This window comes from Montipora foliosa, chromosome 7, assembly GCF_036669935.1.
Source record: "Montipora foliosa isolate CH-2021 chromosome 7, ASM3666993v2, whole genome shotgun sequence".
Taxonomy (NCBI): Eukaryota; Metazoa; Cnidaria; class Anthozoa; order Scleractinia; family Acroporidae; genus Montipora; species Montipora foliosa.
Window position 1 is genome coordinate 6784742 of NC_090875.1, and position 2500 is coordinate 6787241.

Sequence of the window (2500 nt, forward strand, 5' to 3'; positions counted from 1 at the left end):
TAAAGCCTCCATAGTTCGAGCTAATATTGCCAGGAAGTCGCCCTAGATCGGATGGAGCTTCCACTGTCTCAATATTTTCCTGAACTTTTTTGAGCGTTTCCTTGGTCAGAATGTCTTTCTCACACCAGAGTTTAAACATTTTTTTTCCTGTTCCTATGAACAAATTGTGCATTGGATCGATCACGCACATGGTAATACTACCATAGTAAGGCAGCTCCAACAGACTCGTATATCTCTTTCCAAGCTTAGCTTCCATTTTCTTTCTCTGGGTCTTGGTTTTACATTTATCCAACTTTCTGGCCTTTTGTCAGTGTGAATCGTCCGTTCTTTTGGGCCATGTACTGTGATCAAATCCGCTGTAATCCTTCTTCACTCCAAAACCACCTGGGAAAAACTTGTCGCAGTGCAAACAGCCACGATTCACAGTATGTCCTACAAAACCACATAGTTTGCGTGCAGCAGGTATGTCGGCAGCACGTATCTCCGATCCTTCGACAGGTGATTTTCTTGTTTTCACCTTAATGCCTCGCCACAGCACATTAAGTTCATCCACCAGTGGGTTTAGGAAGGTGTTGAGTGATGGTGGCTCTTTAAACAACGCAGGGATAATGCCAACGATAATGACATTCTCCCGCTTGAATCTCTCTGAGCGAGGAAGATTCATAACCACCATATATAATACTCCGACAGACATATCTTTGCGATGTTTGAATGGCTGAAACCAGTCGACATTAAGCATCAGCCCAAAGCTTCGAGGTAAGGCGAGAAATTCATGGTTATTCCACCGATAAAAGGACTTCCAAACTGCACCATCGTAAATGTCTCCATATAATTGATCACTAGTTTGTTGATCACGCCAAACTTCACAAGCTTCTTCAAAGTCTGGGCATTTCAGAAATGTCTCAAGCGCATCAATTACACTCTTATAGCAATACACTTTAAGAGGATAATATTTAGGTGTGCCACACTTCAAAATAACTTTTTTAACAAGCTTGCTCCCACACGCCTTCCTTCTCTTTGATCGTGGAAATAGAATGTTGCCACAGGCAACTGGCAAAACTTGGTTACCGACTCTTCGTAGGCAATCTTCGGGTCTATAATTTTGTACACTTGAGACATACAACGTACTTCTCAAAGTTGTCCCTATCAATACCCAAGAAATTTCGTAGAGAGTATATTGTTATCGGCAGAAGGGCAGCTAAAGACAGGACCAAATCTGCTCCCGCACCATTTGGAATAATACTTCCAATACAAACTAAGAAGGCTTTAAAAAATCTTAGCAGCATAAGCAGGGCATTGTCACTTATCAAGTGACAGTACTGCCAAACAATCAAAAAGTAAAGAGACCACATGAGAAGGGATTGTAGTTGACGAGACGGATGTCCTACAGGCTCGGGTATCGGTTGGCTATCGCCATCATTGTTTATAGCACCAGCTATATCTTCCAGTAAATCGGAATCTTCCACTTCATCTTCTAGAAAACCATCTGATTCATCAGTCTCGCTCTCTTGCGAGTCTGAACGTTCCTCATCATCTAAGCTGATTTCCTACAGTAAAAACGTAGTTGAATTCAACGTTAGATAAGTTGGTCCTGTTACCTTCTGAACCACTTAAAATGTGAAGACGGACAACACACTTTATGGGCCCGATTTTCAGTTTGGACACTAAGTGCAAAGGTGCACGCAAATGCCCTAAAGTGCAGATGCGAGTGATGTGCTTAAGTTATGTTCAAAGCCAAAAAATATGTAATGATAATAACAGTCCACAGAATTTTATCAATTCAAGAAAGATGGGAATGATAGATTTCAGAATAATATTAATTTAAAGTTGTAAGTTCATTCATACATGAATGAAGGGGTAGTTTCTAAAGAAACTGTGGTGCTGCGTTGGTGGGGAAGTAGTATACAAAAATTTGGTTTTATCAACGGAGTTGATAATGTAAATTGGCCACTGTACAGAGATTCTAAAAGCTGACGTTTCGAGCGTTAGCCCTTCGTCAGAGCGAATCAAGGGATTATGGGTTACGTGTAGTTTTTATAGTAGAGTAGGAGCTACGCTATTGGTGGTAACATGGCAACGTGAAAAATTGGAATATATTAGTTAAATGAAAAGCGTTCGTTAATACCGTGAGGATTAAGGGTGCCGATTTGAAAGATGAATTTTTGTTCCAGATTCTTGCGGCTTTCCGTCGTACCTAGATGTAGGGAAAGGCCGCAGATAGCCATGTGTTTTTTGGAGTGGTTAGGCAGATTAAAATGGCGAGCGACTGGCTTAGATGCATCCTTGTCATTTTTCTCAACATCGCGAAGGTGTTCGCGGAATCGGTCACCTAGTCGTCTACCTGTCTCACCAATGTATAATTTATTGCATAACGTAAAGGTTATGCAATAAATGACATTTGCGGAGGTACATGTGAAACGATCGGTGATCTTAACAGATCGCTTAGGTCCCGATATTTTGCTAGTGTTAATATACAGTTCAGTTTTATTAAGCATGCACT